Genomic DNA, 21,133 nt, shown 5'->3' with positions numbered 1-21,133 from the left:
AACAAGTATTAGAACAATAACAAGAGAATTGTGTGTGACTATATTGTTGCTATGTAATTATCACATATTTTATTATGTTTCATACTTATATCAGTTCAAAACTATAATAAAGAATATTAATCATTATTCAAAAACATATTTCAAAGGAATTCAGAAGAGTTTAAAGAAAATTGCCAAAGATGATTCTTTATGGATCAGTTTGTGCTAAAAATAAAGATTTCTTTTATGCTTAAATGTATTTCTTTACTTACTTTGAAAGAATAATTGCCCAAGTAAAGTTTGAAGTACTAAGTTATAACTGACTTTTGTACTTCAATTTAAAGTATTTATTAGATATTGGAGCTAATTTTTGAATCCCTTCACATATCATAGTTCTCTTCACTCTCCATGTCCTAGATCTGTTGGGTCTGGGAAGGCCTCTTATGCATTAAGCTGCCATGCTGACTGTATAACATTGCCTTAGGATGGAGAAGTTTGAGAATCTCACTGCATTAAAGCCAGTGAGTAATACAAAGTTTTCTTAATTAGTGCTGTTTTGTGCTGATTTCATTGCAAATGATGGTAAACTATATTCCAAAAGTGGGGAGACAATGCTAAATGTTGATCTGCATACCCTTCAATATAGCTAATTATACTACTTTACCAATAACCTCAGTTATAAAAAAAGAACACAAAAATTCAACTAAAATGAAATAGAATATTTGAATCATTTAGCCTATGGATTGAAATATTGAAAATATATACCAATTAAAGTCCTCTGGTTAACACATATAACATTAAAAGATAAAATCTCTTGTTAGGAATGGTAAGGATGTTTTGGTTTTTTTTGTAACAACTATGGTACTATTGCATTCCACAATACAATGATTCTAATCCACTATTTATTTCTTATAGAATGATAGCTGCATAACACTATAGCTCCTCAGTGTTTTGGCATCCGCATTGGCAGCAGTAGGAATTCTAGTTGGACCAAAGAATGACAATGGCTGGTGTGAGAAGGAATGGAGAAACTCCCAGGCACTAAACAGATGTAAAATATCTTCTTGTCATTCTTCCCAACATCTGCCAATCACAGGATATACACCCAAAAGATACCCCCGAGGACAAAAGATAGCTGCTCCCTGGGCTTGTCATCCTTACAGAGAACTCACAGCAGGAAGCATGGTGAGACAGGATACCTGGGAAATCAGGGTTGCTGAAATCTATAGTTATGCGTTCTGTATTAAGCAAACAAACAAGGGTAATGGGACACCCTCTTCAGGAGAAGTCCATTTGACACTTACAACTCCAGTAGCTAGAAGAACAATGGGACCCTTGAGGAACTTAACATACAGTTTGCATAAAATACTATTAGGTTTGTCCCAAAGCATGTGCCCTTTGCTTTTAATTGTCAAAAACATTCCAAGTGGTGTGTTGTGCTCTACAGACTAAGACAAAGACTTGTTCTTCCTCTTCACAAATAGGATTATCATACTATCTGTTGTCTTCCTAAATTCCATTTTGAGAGTTGTTATTACCTTCAAATGCTTGATTGACAATACCCTGGGAGATGTCACACTCTCTGTAGCTATCATTATAGTATCCTAAAGCACCAGGGATGTCTGTAGACCTCTTTTCCAGGTGTTCCAAACAATTGTCAATGAACCAGAAAGACAGCCTCTTGTAGGGATCACTTGTCCAACACTTTAACATCAACTGGTATCTATTTGAAGAAAAGATAAGAAAAGAGTGAATACATGATGACATAAAGTGAAGAGGGAAGAAAGGAATGAGACTAACTTGATTATGGTTTCTCCTCTAGAAGCAGCATGTGCGGAATGCCAATTTAATAATAGAATTGACAGCTCTTCTCTGGTGTCCCGAGCCACAATGGTTTCTTTGACAGCCGATAAAATGGATCCTTTGTAGATTTTACTGAGTGGTGCTGCTTACATTTATGGATGCCCTGCATAACTAACATTCTCCCTCATGCCACAGTTATAAGATCTGCCCTCAAAATCTTTTCAGGTTGACCCATAGAATGAAGCTATGGAGACCCAGTGAACCTAACCAACTCTGAATTACAGAACACAATACTGCATGCCCACCCAATACAGGTCATGTCAAGATGCCTGATGCTCTTAATCACTCTTGATCACTTTAGATTGAATTTTTTTTTCCTGGACCATTTAGTTTTAATATTGCTATTACAACATCTAAGTATCATATGTTGATTTTATGACTTCATTAATCAGAGATGAATTTCTGATACATGTATGAATAGCACCCACTTGTGAACACAGAGTTATACACATCTACTAACTACAGTATGATATGCATAAATATATTGGCACTAGAAAGTAAAAAATATTTTTTGGGAAAATACTACTTGATAATTAAAGGGATAGGCCGTATCGTTTGTATCATCCTTGCACTTATTGTTCCATTTTCCAGTTTTGTATTTAAGAATTTGGTAGAATCTCTGAAGAATGTTAAAAATATGTCTGCAAAAGAAATATTATTTAAATTTCTATAATTCATTTTTTCAAATATAGCTTACATTTATTTTCCTCCCATAATAATAAATATAAATTACTAGACAAATATAGAGCATTCATTTCGAAATTTATAGACAAAATTATCAGAATTGTAGTTATCACAAAATTAATAAAATGGATTTGGGCTTGAAAAATATTATGAGTAAATTTCATGAGTTTTTTTATATGATGATAAAACTGTAATTGTAATCACTTACATGCTTATTTATTTAATTAATTTCTTTTAAAAGACTTAAAAGACTTGTTCCCTCTATCTTTTCTGGGCTTGAGGGCAGGGGCTACTCATTGGTTTGATCCCAATACTGATAATCATGGAAACTTTGAGCTACTCCATTTCCAACCTCTGCTATTTTAGTCCTTGTTAGGCAACCTGATGCCCTTTATCATATTAATGCTAACCTTATGTTGATACTCAATCAACACAAATCTCTGCACCTCAAAACTCCCAAGCTTATGCCATTTATCAGCTGGGAATAGAAATATATACCACCACATCTGGCTATCAATTACAATACTGTCACTTAAAATTATTATACCAAGTCCAAGAAACTAAGTGGATGTTATTGCAATTTTTTAAAAGGAACAAACATTAATATATTCGTTATTCAGGTTGAATTGCTGAGAATTCATTTTGCAGAGTATTAATTAAATAAAAAATAAATGTAACATTCAATAAAATATGAAAAGAAAAAGAGCTCAGCCATTGTATTTTCTGCTGATCATAAAATTAGAGAGGCCTTTCAGCCCAAACTCCTTTCATTTTTCAAATGAGGAAACTGCCTATAGAGGTTATGTGACTTCCTTAGCATTGCACAGCTAGTAAATGTCTGAGATAGGATTTGAACTCAGGTCTCCCAGAATCTAAGTCTACCTTTTACATAACTTGGCTGCTTTAGGTAGTCTGATTTTTATAAGATAATGACTGTGTTATTATTGGTTGGAGAACTGCCATGGAAGTAAATTCCCAATAATTAGTGTAGGCCATTTCAGATGTAAGGATGGCATGTTACCAGAAAATGATTTAGCAGATATAGACATAGAAGCAATTTTTGCATTAGATGAAATTAATACCAAGCCATCACAATCATACCCTGTTAACACAGACTCTGATGACATGAGTTCTGATAATGAAGAGGAAATGAAAAGACTATATCAAGAAGCAAATGTACCAGTAATCAGGATACCGGACATAGGCATTAAGGAAAGATGTGAGTGCCTACGTTTCATGCATGTACTGGATGACTAATCCCTCAAAAGTACAGAACACCTAAAGAAAAGCCTAAATACAGAAGGATTATAAACAAAATGTGGAATAGACTGTAGCAATGAAAACAGTATATATAAATGGAATCAAAGCAATATTGGATTGCAAATTCCACAATAGAGAGCATTACCCTTCCAAAAGGAAAGCATACATAAGTAGATATTGATCCACAAAACCTAGCCAAGTCATTGCAAAACACAAAATCTTTGGTAAACATCTGAAAGTGCATATAACATACACACACACACAAACAATTGATTGACATTACTGACAAAGCATCACAATCTACATTATTCCTGTATCAGGACCAGAGAGACTGTCCAACAACATGTATGATGACAGACAACATGTGATGGAGAAACAGAAAAGGGGAAAAGCATCAAGAGAAGAAAAGGAAATCAAGAAAATCACCAAGAAGAAAGATGCAAGAAAAGAGGACTTGAAAAGACATTGTGAAAAAACTTTTGAACTTTGAACTTTGCAAAAATGGACAATTGCCCAAAGAAGAGGACAGAAGGAAATGGTTTATGTAAGACTGGTGCAACGATAGCACAAAAACACAAATTAACTTCACACTTTAGGGAAAATATAACCACAGTACATGCCATCAAGATACAAGAGAAATCTACAGACAACTTGAAGAAAATTGACAACTTTGAAAAACAAGAGTATTTTGCATGCACAGTACATACAGAGAACACAAAACACAACAAAAAACTAATATCTAGCTGAGACCTCGTGTAAATAAGTGAGTGTCTGAAGATTGTGTAAATACAATATGTATATATATATATACATATATATATACATATGTCTATAATGTAAATAGTTGCAAGTTCCATAAGATTTTAATCACATAAGAAAATCAAGCAATTTTCTTATCTGTTTAACATGGATATGTAGAACTAATGCTTGTACAAATGTATAATAGTGAAAATAATGTAAATTTTATGTATACCTGTAACATAGGTTGGAAAAGTGGAGTAGAATTGTAAGTAATAATCCCTAACCATGTAGATACTGTAGCATATTAACAATTTAGCAGATAATTAGTACATTAGACATAGGGAGAGTGCAAAAAGGACTAGGGAAGTTCAAAAAAAATTTAGTGAGCTAGTGCAAGGAAAACATAAGAATAAAATATATGTGTTGTAGGATAGATAACTAAGAATACTAACATACTAAAATAGGTTCTCAATATAAAAACTACATTGCATTTAAAACATAGGTAGTTTAAACATAATTTGATAACAGCTAAGAATAATAAGATAATTGTATTACATTACTTGATAGACATATATTAAAAGTAAAAACAAGTTAAAATTCTGTTAAAATCATAGGTGGGTTAAATAATAATTTAGAATAATTTAAGGATGAGAAAATTGTTACACTGTAAACTAGGACATTGTGTTCAATGGAAATTTTTTTGTGTTACAAAATTGTTTTACATACTTTAATATTATTACATAAATTGCAACCCTTACCCCCCTACCAACTTCTCCAAACCTGTCTTAGAATAGGAATAGATAGATAATTAGTATAGTGATAAGACAAGATAAGGATTTATTATTTTGGAGGGAGGGAGTACATAAGAATAGAAAATTATTACATGAATTAAGTGGAACTTTTGCAAAAAGTCCCACCACACAAAACTGGGATACTGTAAGGATGGGGGAATGGGACAAAAAGAGCCAGAATAAGGCTGTTGGTGACAGTTGGTGACAGTTGAGACCAGAGGGAATTCTGGGTAATTCTCCAGAGGAAGAAGGAGAAGGAGAGAAGTTCCAGTGGAGGACTGAGAGAGGGAGGAGGAGAACGTCTCAGCTCGAAACCAATCCTGAGGGCTTCCTGAGGATCTTTCTTTGGACAATGATACCCTGATTCCCTGGTCAAAGGCATCCCATCACTTCTCACCCATCAAGACTTCAACCAACGAGGGGGCAGCTGGGTAGCTCAGTGGAGTGAGAGTCAGGCCTAGAGACAGGAGGTCCTAGGTTCAAACCCGGCCTCAGCCACTTCCCTGCTGTGTGACCCTGGGCGAGTCACTTGACCCCCATTGCCCACCCTTACCAATCTTCCACCTATGAGACAATACACCGAAGTACAAGGGTTTAAAAAAAAAAGACTTTAACCAACGAGACAACTAAGTTTTAAGACTCCATTTTGGGAGCAATCTCTTAGGCTCCTTCTCCCATCACCCAACCTTGCTGAGAGACCCTTTCCAGTTTGACTTGCAATTATAGAAAAGGTTAGAAATAGAAACAGAAGGAGAAGGGACAAGAGGGGAGATGCTTAGGAGTGAGAACCCCAAAAGTTCCCACATGAGTGATGGACCCCATAGAAATAGAGAAGAGGGTACCCCCAAATTCCTCTATCTTTCACCCCTTTCCCCAATCCCTATATTGATATTAATAAAAGCCATTCATTAGTCAGATAGCATTCCAAAGTACCAGAGACAATGAGGGGGAGGGGAATCACAGCTTGGTCTGGCTGCCTCCATCTTGAAGCCAGACCACCGGCTGTGAAGTTGACTGACCTTGGGGGAGGCTTGCGTGAACCCTGCCCTCATTCAGAATCGGATTGAGGTCCCCCATACCTCCCCTCATAGGGAAGCCTCGTCCCCAACTCCTGTGGGGCAGCATGACCATCCAGGTCATCCAGTTTTGGAGTGATACCCCCTCGAAGTCTCAGAGTATATATACAGCAGGAGGGGAGAGTTCTCACCTCATAGACTCTTTCTCCCCTTCTATCATAACATTTGGGTACTGGCTCTGTTTATTCTTATACAGATCAGTATCTTCTCTCCAACTTAAAGTTTTAGAGAATTTCTTAGAGTGATAAGGGTTAAGTGACTTTCCCACATCACATAGCCATAAAGTGTCAGAGGCAGGCCTTGAAGTTACATTATAGTCTTTTCTACAGCAAGAAACACACAAAGAGACTGCCTAGTATTCATGACAAAGTCATTTCTGAATCACTTAGTTCTTTCTGTAGTGATTAATTAGGACAAAGGGCCAATCAATATCAAATTGAAAAAAAGATAAAAATCAGAAAAGAACATTAATTCATATATGATAGCCACAATATGGGCATCTAAGTGGTAGAATGGATAGTGTGCTGGGCCTGGAGTAAGGAAGACTCATCATCATGCCTTCAAATGTGGACTCAGATACTTAGAGTCTCTGGGACACTGGGCAATCCTGTTTGCCTCAATTTCTCAGCTGTAAAATGAGCTAGAGTAGGAAATGGCAACCTACTCTAGTATCTTTGCCAAGAAAACACCAAATAGGGTCACAAATATTTGTACATAGCTGAAAAATGACTTAAAAAGCTACAATAATACAAACGTCCAACACACTATTGTTAAAAAATAGGAAAAGGAAAAATTGTAAGACCTATGATAGTATCTACATTCATCATCTAGGGAACCAATCCCTGTGGAGATGGGACCTGACAATTTCTTCTGTAGGTACAACTTCCTCTTCAGTAGCCACAACAATAAAAGATCCAGAAAAGAAACTTCTTACAACCAAAGATGCCTGCATGGGTATAGTTTCTATGAATGAAAGAGTTAAAAAGAAGTATTACCATCTGAATTGCTGCTGCTGTCTAAGGACTATTGGGTCTTTTTCTCTATGCAGCTGAAATCTCCTATATGTGTCATCTGCCTCCACTTATAAGAATGGGAATTCCTTTTAAGCAGGGCCAGGCTTGCTTTTATATTTGTATTCACCATGTTTTAACCATAGGATTCATGAGAGGGTGTGGAGAAGGATCCCAAAGGATGAAAAATGCATGGATTAGTTGCAAGCTCAGCCATTAGACAGAGTATCCACCTTGATAAGATTGTAGATCAATTAAAGTATAATTATAATAAAGAATAATAATACATATTTGTAACTTTAGAATTTTCAAATATTTAAAAATTACTAATTTAATCCTCACAAGAGGCCAACATTTTGAGGCAAGTATTAATAATTTATTTTTACAGTAGAGAGAGGGAGGTTCTAAAAAGATAAATTACTTGACCAAGGTCAAACTATTAATGGCACAGAAGTATTGAACTTATGTCTTCAGATAAATGTAATTAAAGGTAGTACTGGAAATTCTTGTGTGGAAACTTCTTCCACTGATGTGGATTTTCAAATAGTAAGTAATTTATAATCTTAGAGGTCTTATCTGAAAACTTAAGTGATTTGAAGAAGGTAACACCATTAATACATATTAAAGAAAGGATTTAAAATTGACTCCAAGATGACTGGATCTCTATCTGTTACATACACTGCCTCTTTATGTTATATTGTATTTATATAACTTACATGACCTATTTTTGACAGATCAAGGTTTTTCCTCCTTCCTAACCCTGTAAACATTGTATTATTTGCCGTATACTTTTTAATCTTTTAATCCTGCCCCCATAACATTTATTTACATTGTAAACAAACAGAATTAGAATAGTAAATGTAATTGAGAAAGTAGAGAAAATTTCAAGTCTGGGTACAAAAATTAAAGAACTGGATCAATGATGATACAAACCCACCTCTAATAGGTCAAGTTTATTTGTTAGGCAAATGATTCAAAAGTAGAAATGTATAACATTTGCAGTAGAAATATACTAGAAGCTTTCTTAATAAATATGCTAAAGCAAGGAAGTCCACTCAATCCAGTATTATTTTATGTCATTCTGGAAATATGAGCAATAGCAGTAAGATAAGAGAGAAGTTTAAACAGGTAAAGAAAAGTTGAAATTATTTCTTTTTGCTGATGAAATGATAGTATACCTAGAAAATTCTAGGTATTCAACAAAGATACTAATTCAACTAATTAATAGCTTCAAAAAAAGTTGCATGCTATAAATCAATAGCAGTTTTCTATAACAAAAACAAAATAAATCAATGATAGAAAAGGAAATGTTGTGCTTAATTCCTATAAAATATTTAAGAAATAGATCAATCTCCTATTGCTCACAAAATAGTTATATATATATATATTCCATTATATAGTATTCCTTAAAGAAATAAAGAGTAGAAAGAGATAATAAGGAAAAATACTTATACAAAAATATTTATAGCCACATTCTTTGTGGTGGTAAAAAATTAGAAAATGAGGGAGTGTCCATTGATTGGGAAATGACTGAACAAATTGTGGTATCTGATGGTAATGGAATACTATTATGCTGAAAGGAATAATGAGCTGAAGGAATTCCACGTGAAATGGAATGACCTCAAGGAATTCATGCAGGGTGAAAGGAGCAGAACCAGAAGAACATTGTACACAGAGAATGATACACTATGGCAAATTGAATGTAACAGACTTTTCCACTAGCAGCAATGGAATGACCCAGGACAACAGCAAGGAACTTATGAGAAAGAATGTTATCCACATCCAGAGAAAGAACTGTGGGAGTAGAAACACAGAAGAAAACCATATGATTGATCATGTGGTTCTATGGAGATATGATTGAGGTTTTGTTGTTAAAAAATCACTCCATTGTAAATATGAATAATATGGAAATAGGTTTTGAACAATGATACATGTATAACCCAGTGGAATTGCTTATCAGCTCCAGTAGAGGGAAAGAAGGAGTGGTGGGAAAAATAATGAATCATGTAACAATGGAAAAATATTCTTAATAAATTAATTTAAAAAAAGAAATAAAGGGCAACTTTATAGCTGTTGGAGTACTTAGTGCTCATGCCAAGCTATATTGACATAATGCAAGTGGCAAAAAATAACAAGGTTAATATACACTTTTAACTTTAATAATTATATCAATCAACTTTTTAGAGAATCATAACATTTTATAAATACATTTACATCTTTCATTAAAGATATCAAATATCAAGGGGAATAATGGGTCAAATTATGATACTAAATAACATTGATCAAAACCACCATTTATTGTCTTAAAATTAGAGAGGTAGATCAATGAAATAAGATTAGACAAGAGAAAATCAGAAACAATAAAATTTAAGGAACTTATTAATGCCTGTATAAGACCACATTCCATTATTTCTGAGACTACATGGTGTTATATTAAAGGGAAGTCACTACTATCTATTTGATGTATATGAAGATAGAGTACAGAGAGAGGATAGGATGACACCTCTCTCTCCTATAACAGTTGCCCAGGTAGGATCCTTGAGGTCAATGGATGATATCCCTTCGGGACCCACCTGGAGTTAATTGGTATTATTAAATTGAGCTCTTATAAGACAATACACCAAAAATTATGGGTAAAAAAAAAGGGGGCAGCTGGGTAGCTCAGTGGAGTGAGAGTCAGGCCTAGAGACAGGAGGTCCTAGGTTCAAACCCGGCCTCAGCCACTTCCCAGCTGTGTGACCCTGGGCAAGTCACTTGACCCCCATTGCCCACCCTTACCACTCTTCCACCTATAAGACAATACACCAAAAATTAAGGGTTAAAAAAAAAATTGAGCTCTTCAGCTTGGTAACGTTGTTAATCTGACTGCGTGACTCCCTTCCCAAATAAACTATGAATAATCAATTTAGGAAGGTACTTTAAAACTTTAAATATATTTGGCAAAAAGGATAATGGTAAGGGAAAGAGGTATTAGGAGACTCTACTTTAAAATGATACTAATAAATCTCTAGCTGCAGTCAAATGAAGGAATCAAGATGATAGCTTCTCTCTGGTACAGCCTGGCCAGGGCTAAACCAGAGCAGGAAAACTGCTGTGAAATCTTCAGCTTCTTCTTCAGTAGATCTTAAGCCTAATCAGTTGAGATATCCGACCTTTATCCACCCTCTTCTTCTTCTCCTGCCCACTTCCTGGATCCCTCCTGGGCCCTGGGAGGCTTGGCAACTAAGATGATGGACTTCCTAACATCTAGGGGCAGTAGAATCAGAAATGGTGGTCTAATACAAGTTGATGAAGGTACTGGAAACACAGGAGAAGCTTGCAGGATTGAGTTTGCAAGTCTCTCTTTCCCAAAGACCAGGATCCACACTGATCTCCAGCCTCAGGGGCAGGCAAAAGACCCCAGAACCTCTGCCAGGGTTCTCAACTGTTCTCTCCTGAGTCCGCATGCCTATCTGGGAACATTCCATCCAACTGATTCACCTGTCAATCAACAGTGAACTTCAAGCTCCTAGAGATTCAATATAACAATGGTGAACAGAAATACTGGAAAACATGCTCTATGATGGTAGACACTGTTTTTTTGTGTTTTTATCTTCAGTATCAAGCATAGTGTCTTGAATGTAGAAAGAATTTAACAATAGTTAATAGAATTTTATCTATTTATTTTATAATCACTTATTAAATTCCACATTTGTGGACCTGGTCAATCTGTTAACCAAATAGCACTAATTAAGTGCCAATTAATGTGCCAGGCATTGCATTACTGTTGGATAAAAAAGAATGGACAATCAAATAAAGATTCAAAGGTCTTAGTAGTCTAAGACAAGGAAATGAATTGCATAAGATGAGATTTAATAGAGCTAAATATAAAATTAATTGAGTGTGCAGGTCAAAAAAACGATTATCCCATGTACAAGACACAGTGGGTATATGGTTCATATGGATAAGATCTAAGAGCTTTATAATACTGCAGAGACATGACTCAACAAGTACAAAATATCAAACAAAAAGTTCAATGTAGTCTTAACACGGGTTAATAATATAATGTGCAAGTTTAGAGACTTACTACTTTTTGCCCTGATCAAATCACATTTGAAAAATATTTTTTTAAGAAATACAACAAACTTAATATCAGTTAGAGGAGGGAAACAAGGTAAGGGGACTCAATATCACATATTAAAGGGCTAGTTAAGGGAGTTAACAATATTAGTAAGCAAAAGAGAAGACTTGTTAGTGTCAGGGAAGAAGAGGAAGAAATAAGAATAGTTTTCGTTTTTAGTTAATTGATTGTAAATCTTCAAATGTGGGGAAATTATTAAAGGATTTAAGGTCACATAAAGATTTTATAAAATTGTCCTTGAGATCTCTTTTGGCTTTCATAGTATCTGAGTCTATATAGTTTTTATCAGGCTTGTATATGTATATGTTATATATACATACAGATATACATATATATATACATATAAGCTAGAAATAACTTATATTTGAAAATTTTTCAAGGTTTACTAAAACTTTTCTTCATAATGACCTTGCATGCTAGCAAGTATCATTACCCTCTTTTAGTATATAATGTTCAGAGAGATTTTAGGCTACAAAATCTTTACATGGTTGCAAAGTTAGTAATTATGACGGATTGTCAAAACTTCATTCATTCTGAATTTTTTAGTGGAAAATATATTTTCTACAACAAAAATTAATTTTCTATAGCTCAAGAAATTAAAAAAACTCTGGAAACTGATTAATTTAACTATCACATTTTTCAGAGTATCGTTTTTCTAGAGTAGATACAATAGATTTCTCTTCTAATACCACAAAATCATTATATTATCTGATAAAATTAATACTGTCTGCTGTGAGGAAATAGATTCATATTAATGACTTATTTAAAAGAATATTAGATGAAATTTAAAGGATGGCTCATACCATTTGCTATTTGATGCCATTTTCACTACTTAGTGAAAAATTTTACTATATGGAAAAACTCCAGAGAAATAGAGAAAACTTGCATTTATGGATTGTTCATGATATTAATAAAAGATTCTTTGAAATAGAAATGCTATCTCTTGTATCATAGTATCTAATGAGTTATAAAAAAAACACCTACCTATGATTATTAATACTTCACTGGTGGACTTCTTGTAAAGCCCAATTATTGGTTCCTGTGACGATCTCCAACTAACCACAAAAATTGATTACTGTGGAAATCATGTGTGTGTGTGTGTGTGTGTGTGTGTGTGTGTGTGTGTGTGTGTGTGTGTGTTTAAATGTCCAGATCTTTAGAGCCTGGCTTCCTACCAGTTACAAGAATGAGCCTCCTGAGTCCTTATGGCATCATTTAAGAGGATGGATCAGAAGGGAAGACCTTGGACAATCTAATCATATACTTCTTTCAACATTCTTTTCTTTAACCATTAAAAATATCTCCTTTCTTAAAGTTTTACATGCTTCTACATGCTTATAATCTTTGCATTCCAGGGATTCTTAAATCCTGGCTAGACACTTCATTCACCATTCCTAACTGCCCACTCTTTTACTCCCATTCACCTCAATTCTGCATTTTGGATGTCTCAAATCCACTTCTGCCTGAACTTTCTAGTACTCTCTGAAAAGAGTATTTGAAAATAAATAAGATTTTTTTTAACCTTAAAGCTTTCCCTTTCTTACTTTTTGAATATTATTGCATTCATTTAGATCAGGTTCCCATCAGATGATACTAATTCTTTCCCCATCCTTTTCCATTTCTTTTTTTTCATATCTGTCCTTTGCTAAATGCACTCATTTTTCATGAGGGAAAATAATAATAATCCTCATTCTTTATTGTCACTTCCAGTCTGAGCCTTTATTACCTTTACTCATCAAACTCTTCTGTTCTAAGGTTTAAAACTTTTTATTTCCCCCCCAATTCAGGTTTCATCCACACCACCATATATATATACAAAGAGATAGTCATATCTTTGATATTATCATTATTCATATATGTTTAATATCTATGTTTATTCATTGTGGTGCTCCTTAATCTAATCATAATCTTTAACATTCTCCTTTTTCCTAACCCTGTTCCTACCCTTGACCATGACTTCCATTTTCTCCACCATTCAGTACTTTCCCAAGCCATTTTTCTTGCACCAGCTACACTCTCTTCCCTACTCTATCTTGATCCCATGAAAATGCACACTATCCTCTTTCTATAACTATCCTTCATCTCCTTGTCTTACCACCAATCACATTTTGTTAAATTCCAAACCTATATTGTTTCCAACATCTACCTCCAGCACTCTGAATGGGTCTGTAAGAAACCACAAAAAAAAAATCAACTGAGACTAAAAGTTCACTTTATCTCATTTCAACCAGGCCTTCATTATAGCAAATCAAGCATCCTATGCCTCTCTAATCATTTTACTATCATACTTCCTACAATGGCAGTTCAAACTTTCTCATATTCTAAAGTCCTCATGATGCCTATTCCCCATCCTTTATGTCACATTTCCCTAAGAAAAAATTGAAACAATGTGCTGTGTGCTTTTCCTTCTTTCATTTTCATTATCTCTTATCATCCACACATCTTCATGCACCATCTCCTTCTTCATTCCTATCTCAGATGAAGAATTAGTTCTTCTATTCTCTTATCTTTAATCACCCCATATATACCGACTTCTTCCTTGTAACAGATGTTCAGGTCTATAGGTCCAGTTTTCTCTCCTCTCATTCTTTTCTTACACTCCATCTTCCAAACGTATTCCATATATATTGTTCTTTCCAAAATTACCAGTTATCTCTTAGTTGCCAAATTCAATGGCCTTTTCTCAATATTTATTTTCAACTTCTCAGTAATCTTTGACACTGTTGATTACTCTCTCTCTTTTGGCTTTCAGGACACCACCTTTCCTCTTCCGTTCATTTGACCACTGTTTCTCAGTCTCTTTTGCAGAATCATCTTTCAAACTATTATCTAACCATGGGTATTCCTCAGGTCTGAGACCATTTGGTATTCTTATCACTTCCCATTGATTAAATTACCATCTCTATTTTGATGACTCTCAAATCTATTTGTCCTGCCTCAAACTCTCTCGTGACCTAAAATCTCATGTTCCAACTGCTTTCAGACATCTTGAGCAGTATGTCCAGTAGACATTTTAAACTCAATATGCCCAAAATGGATCTCATTATTTTTCACTTTAAACCCTTCCCCACCTTTATACTTACCCAAGAAGGAAAGTAATACAAATAGAGGAAATTGTGATGTGTGGCAAAGTGAAAATACTGGATTTTGCTGAAGTACAAGGAACAGAATGTTCAAAGGTGTGGACTCTCAGAATTTTGAAAGAAGTTTCTGAAGAGGGTTAACAGTCATTCTGAGAGGGAGTTTTGAGGCAGTCAGTAAAGACAGACCTCAGAACTTGGCTCCCTCTCTGATCCAGCTTGCTATTCTTGCTGACATCTCAGTTTGATTCCTGTCTGTCCATGTGTGATTCATGCCAGCTCTGAGCATAGACTTTGGGGGGAGCAGTGAGAAATCACAACCCCTAGACTTCCCTCTCCTCTGACCCAGTTTTTGGAGTGACCTGTGTACATCTGTTTGGATCCTGTTCAATCTACTGTTATTCCTGCCACCATCTCCTGACCTGAAGAAACTATATTTACGTATGTGGATGAGAGGAACCCAACTAAAGTGATCTGAACTGTTATGTTACTTCTGTAGGCTCAGCTTGAAGTCTTTGGTGACTAGATCACTGTGATCACCTTTCCTGATCCAGCACCTTGCTCTATTCATCAACGAAAAATTTCTGGAGTGGCTATAGAGTTAAGTAGCTAGTATTAGGGAGGGTTTTTTGGGATTTAGATAGAGAGGTAGAGAGAGCAACTCCAACTCTGTTGGAGACCAAAGAGACCTTTGCTGGTCAGTGGGTTCTAGGATAAGTATAGTCATTGTTAGTCTAGGGACCCCCCCATAGCCCTCCATCCTCTCCCTAACCTGATTATTCTCTTTATTAAACCTATTTTTATCGACACCAAGATCATGGAAAGTCAGATTGTGATTTTAAGACTCCCAGGATCAAGAGTAGCCATCTTGCTCTTTGTGTCTGGGTAGACAACAACAAGAGACTTGGGTTCAACCAAACTTTTTATTCAGTCTAACACATTTTTCATCCATTACTGTAAAAGGTATCACCTCCTCTAAGTCCCTAATTTTCATAGCCTCTAAGAGTCATCCTCCACTTCTCACTATCTCTCTTACCAATCTGTTGCCAACATCTATTGATTTAATCTTTACAACATCTCTTACATATGTCCCTTTCTCTTCTGATGTTGACACTACTCTGGTGCAGGCCCTCATCATCTTACATTTGGACTATTACAGTAGCTTACCTCAAGTCTTTCCCAATTCCAACCCATTATCCATTCAGCCACTGAAGTGATTTTCCTAAAGCATAGGTTTGATCATGATACCCTCCCTACTCAGTAAACTTCAATAGACTTCCTATAACCTCAAAGATCCAATACAAATTCCTTTGTTTGGCATTAAAACCCTTTTATAATATAGATTCCTCCTATTTTTTCAGTCTTCTCCTTTTTGCCATGTGCTTGCCAATCTAGTAACACTAACCTCCTGGTTTTCCACAAATAAGAAATTCCATTTCTCCCTCTGGTCATTTCCTTTTTCTGTCCACCATTCCCAGAATATTTGCTTTTTGTTTTGTTTTCCCAAATCTCTATCCTGTACCCTTTTATCTTCTGACTCTATATTCTCCTGATGATTTTATCCACTTCCACAGATTGAATTATCATTCTATGTAGATGATTCTCATATTTATACATTTAACCTTGCCTGTCTGATCAGTTAATCTTGCATCACCCCTTACCTTTGGGAGATTTCAAGCTAGATATCTTTTCACCATCTCAGTGTAGAATCAAAGGATCATATATTTTGAGGTGGACAGGTTCAAGTAGTTTTGGAAAATAAATAAACAAAATATGATAAATGAAAGTAATGACATTGCTTCATTAGAAATATTTAATATGAAGAATTCAGGTAAATAATAGAAAACATATAAACTTATCCAAAGTAAAGTGAACAAAACTCAGAAAAAAGTTTGCACAGTGACAACAACAATGTAAATGGAAACAATAACAACAATAATCACAAAATGAATGGTCTATAGTTGTAATGACCATTAGATCTGGAGATGAGTTGAAAAATTGCCCTTCCTCCTTTCAATGCATATAAGGAGAATTCTGGGTATGGAATATTGTTAAACATGACTTATGGATTGATTGGTTTTAAGAATGACTTATTTATCTTAAAAAGTATTTTATTATTCTTAGTGAGGTGGAGATAAATTTAGAAAAGGATCTATTGTGAAAACCAAAAATATAGTTAACTCATAGATCTATTGCCAATATTATCAAGTCCATATAGTCTCCTTTTCTTATCTGAAACTTCTACCACCCTAATCCAAGCCCTCATCACCTCTCTCTTAGACAATTGCTCTAACCATCATCTGCCTCAAGTTTCTCCTGACTGAAGCTCATTCTCCACTCAGCTGTCAAACTGATCCTCCCCAAATGCTGGAGTGATCATATACAACTTCTTTTCTTTTTCAATAAACTCCAGCATTTCTCTAGATTAAAGAGAAAATACTCTAGTTTTTTTAGAATTCTTTATAACATGGTCACTTTCTTTTGTCTCCTCTCACAAGACACAACATCTCTCAGTTCTTTGCATTTTTACTGGATACCTTCCATGCTTGGAATTTTGCCCTTCTTCATTTCCTCAATCTGTCTTCCCTGCCTCCCTTCAAGTTCTAGTTAAATCATATGTAGTATAAGAAGTTTTTTCTGTTCTGCCTTAATGTTCAGGCTTTCCCTCTGATTTTCTCCAGTTTAACCTGTTTATAGTTCATTTTTGTTTAATTGTGTACATATTGTTTCTCCTAATGGTCCTTAAAGCTTGGACTCTTTTTGATCTTTTGCTTTATCTCCAGGACTTAGCACAGTGGCTGTCACATAGTAGATCCTTAATAAATGAAATGACATGTTCATCCATCAAAATGTCTATCCATTTTAGTCACTTGTGAAATTTTATCTTAATAAAAAAAGGCCATCAAATACCAAAATTTGCCTCTTCTTGAGTTGAAAAACTGACCAATAATTTGTACTCTATTATTCATCATTGTTGTTGTCCCCCGTAGAAACAATTAGGCAATTCTTATTGCCTTTGTGGGTTTGTTACTTTAACTTAACCACTAATAGTTCTAGCCTTCCATTGTATTTAGACTTAATTATAGATAGATAGCACTATATAAATACATATATTAAAATAAAAATATTTATAGTCAATTTGTCTTCTAAATTATGGCTTTCTTTTACTAACCTTTTGGACAGCTAATATTCTTTAATGTAACAATAGAGAAAGGTATCAAAAAAATAGCCTGGGCAAACTAGATAAACTAGCCTACCATTAAATATTCACTATAGAGAAATGGCCAAGTGCATAATCCACTTATTATTAACTAAAATTTTGGCATGAACCTTTGAGAGTTTTTAGTTTCTAAATTATTTAGAATTGGTTGTGCAATCTTATCAAAATCTGATTGGCTAGTGGATATCTTCTCCTTTACTAGGGGGAAATAATATTGTTTCTGAGCATTTTTCTTCAATATCTTAAATTATAGAATTTTCCTTGTGATCAAATAAGAGATTTGAGATTTTATTCAACAAAGTTGAAAGAAGCAGACATAAATATGGAGTTTAAACTGAAAATACCTTTTGGAAAAACCTCTTAAAATATACATATTAAATAGGTTGATAATCTTTATAAATTTTGGAAAACATGACTCACTAATTGTTTCACACCAATGATACTCTTCTAGAATATGAACACTGAATGACAGAATATTTGAGGAGTATGGGGTGGATAATATACAATTTAAGAAGAAGAATTATCTTGAAAAAAGGTTGCATGTCACAAATAATATATTTAGTGAACAATCTAAGTTAAAAATGATTTTGTTGGTTAAGCAATGGTGTTTCAAGTCATATTGTATTTTTAAAATATAGAACAAGATCAAGTTATACTACCTTTTAGAAGATTGGCAAATGGCAAAAAATCAGTATGATATATAAAATTCCAGATCAAGTTCAGAGCTTACTTATCTAATGATGTCCAGTTCAGCAATTCAATAGAAATTTATTATGCCCTTACAATGTGCCAGACATTGTGCTAAGTACCTGGAATACAAAGACAAAAATGAAACCTTCCTCATCCTCAAAAATATGCTACTCTCTTTTTACAATTATTTGCATTTTGGATTGTTGTGGGTTTTATCTTATAATAATTTTGTGCTTGTCCTTTTGCCTACTTTCTGTCTACCATTTCTTTTGAAAAACAGTCGAGTTTTTCAATGAAATGTAGATATGACTTAGAGGTCCAGACTATAACCATAGAATTGATACATTTATATACAGTTCTAGCTAGCACAAACCTTTTGTTTCTTTTTCCCCATTTAATCATTACCATCATAAAATGTCAAGATTTTATGCTGTTAAAATTCTGGAGCACAGTAATCTACTGTAACTATTATCAGAACTCTGCTGCTTTACACCTCTTAGAAATGGACACAGATTATCTGTTAGACTTCAGTAAGGAAGAATTGGGGGCAACAAAGGAGGGAAAGATTGTAAGCACAGGCAAGCAAGAGGATGTATATATATATATATATATATATACTCTAATGGTGTGGAGAAAAAAAGTGACATTTTTTTCTTAAAGTCTATACTTTTCATATAGGGTTTTATTACAAAATTGAAAAAATAAGTTTCTATAGTTTAATGAACAGAAAAATAGTTTTTGTGATGGAATATTCAATGAATATTTACCTTCCCAGAAATTCTTTGCATACCCACTCTAATAAAGTACACTGAGCAGTCCTCTGTTTATGAGGACACAGTAAAGCATAATTTTGAATAATACTTCAGAATTTCTGAGAGCTGAAATGTGAAAGTATCATGATATTTGAAAACTTTACCTCTTCTTACTGCCAGGAACCATTCCATTGATTGTATAGATTATAGAAAATATTGATAACACACATGAAAAGACATGAACATGGAAAGATATAATATTATTATCATTATAGATAAATAACATTTATATAATACTTCGAGGTTTGAAAAACACTGTATAAATGTTATTTCATTTTATCCTCACAAAAAGATAAGGAAACTTGAGGTAGAAAGAGGTTAAGTGATTTGTCCAAGGTCACTCAACTAGGAAGCATATAAAGTGGGATATGAAACCATGCCTTTCTGAGTCCAGGTCCAGTTCTCTTTCTACTGCCCTAACTAACTGCTACCCTTAGCCCTAATCATAACACCATCTTATTGCTAAAGGTAGGCATTGCCTAAGTAACCTGAGGATTATTGAAGAATTACAGAGAAGGTAGACAAGGAGGACAGAAGGAGAGATGGAAGAGGTGCCTATTTAATATTTTTAAAATTTTAAATGTATTATTAATTTTATTTAATATGAATTAATTATTTTAAATTTAAAAATTTAATATTAGTTTAATAAATTAAATTATTTATTTTTTACTTTAAAGTTCCCATATAATTCCATTTCTACCTTCCCCCCACCAAACACACACACACACACACACACACACACACACATTAGAGAAGGCATCATTCAACAAAAACATATATATGTTTTGCTTGTTTCTATCAGTTCTTTCTCTGGAGGTGGATATACAAAAGTTATTTTTTTCAAACAATATTTTTATTGCTGTTTATACAGGTATTCCTTCCACATGAGAGGAATTAGCCCTGGTGATCTGGAAAACTTGCTTAAAAAATTTCAGTCCTCCTTTCCAATCATAGAAGAAGTATGCATTTTTTTCTTTTGGTGCATTTAGTACCTTACATGAATTTATGAGTTACTAAACTTTTTTATGATATCTCTACCTTTCTGTCCTTTGAGTGTCATCTACTGGCTTTCATATTTTTTTGAAATTTTTAACTTTGTGTTTATTTTAACTTTACAAAATAAGTTACGATAATACTATACAATACTATACATGATTTTATGCATTTCTGAGTTTCTATACTTTTTCTGTATTGTCTGTTGGCCTCTTCATGTTATCTGTGGCTGCAAAACTCCCCCAAAATTCTCATTTAATTTCTTACGTTGACCAGTATTACAATGGGGAAAGTCCTGAAATGGAAGGGATATCTGTAATATTATCTTGGTTCTACTTGTTTCACATTGGTCTTTTCATGTTTTTTTTAATTAACCTGCTTGTCATTTCTTACAGTGCAGTACTATCCCATCACAATCTTTTGCCACAACTTGTTTAGCCATTCCTCAACTTGATGGACATCCTTTCAGTTTCCAGTTCTTTGCCACCACAAAAAGGACTGCTATAAATATTTTCAACATATAGATTTTTCTCCCTTTTCCCTGATCACCTTAGGAAACAAATCTAATAGTAGTATTACTGGGTCAAAAGGCATAGAGTTTTATAACTCCTTGGGCATAATTCCAGGTTGCTCTCCAAATGGTTGGATCATTTCATAGTTCCACCAACAATTCATTAGTATTCTTACCCTTCTGCATCCCCTCCAAAACTTATCATTTAGTCTTTTTATCATTTCAACCAATTCGATAGGTGTGTGATTATATGAGTTGTTCTGATTTGCATTTCTCTGATCAATGATTTAGTTTTAGAGCATT

Source organism: Gracilinanus agilis, chromosome 3 (assembly GCF_016433145.1).
Source record: "Gracilinanus agilis isolate LMUSP501 chromosome 3, AgileGrace, whole genome shotgun sequence".
In the NCBI taxonomy this organism is placed as follows: Eukaryota; Metazoa; Chordata; class Mammalia; order Didelphimorphia; family Didelphidae; genus Gracilinanus; species Gracilinanus agilis.
Note: the sequence above shows the minus strand (reverse complement) of the source record.